At 82.2% G+C, this 473-nt stretch overlaps 1 protein-coding gene across 1 annotated transcript in view; it reads right to left on the bottom strand.

Moving 5' to 3' along the window:
- Positions 1–266, bottom strand: part of AKT3 (AKT serine/threonine kinase 3) — a 151,596-nt gene extending 151,330 nt beyond the window's left edge. The window contains exon 1 of the mRNA XM_035320807.1: positions 133–266. The gene's annotated coding sequence lies outside the window, so the exon portion shown is untranslated. The remainder of the gene's footprint in view (positions 1–132) is intronic.
- Positions 267–473: the final 207 nt, after the last annotated feature.

Below are 473 nucleotides of genomic sequence, written 5' to 3'. Positions count from 1 at the left end.
CCCCGGCTACATGGAGCCGCGCGCCCCGCTACGCACGGAGCCGCCCGGGCGGGCAGCGCGGCCGCGGCGGCATCGACGCGCGGGGGTCAGGAGGAGGGCGGCGGCGGCGGCGGCTCCCCCCGGCGCACTCACCCCGGAGCCGGCCGGGCCCCGCTGTCGGCTCCTCCCGCCGCCTCCGCCGGGCTCGTTATTGACTTTCAGGAAAACTCCCGACGTCACCGGCTCCCCCCGCGTGTCTCCCCCTCCGCGGCGGCGGCGGCGGCGGCGGCATCGGCGGCATGCCCAGCTCTCGCGAGAAGCGCGGCGGGGCCGGGGCCGGGGGGGGGCCGCCAGACGGCGCGGGGGGAGCCAGACAGAGGGGGGCGGCTGAGGTGAGGGGGGCGGCGGGGACGGGGACGGCGGCGGCAGGAGGAGGCGGCGGGGCGGCCCCGGCGGTGCTGCAGCCCCGGCATCCGCCGGGCTGCCGTCGCCCC

The sequence above is a fragment of the Oxyura jamaicensis genome, chromosome 3 (genome assembly GCF_011077185.1).
Source record: "Oxyura jamaicensis isolate SHBP4307 breed ruddy duck chromosome 3, BPBGC_Ojam_1.0, whole genome shotgun sequence".
Lineage (NCBI taxonomy): Eukaryota > Metazoa > Chordata > Aves > Anseriformes > Anatidae > Oxyura > Oxyura jamaicensis.
Note: the sequence above shows the minus strand (reverse complement) of the source record. Positions and strands in the feature narration are given on the sequence as shown.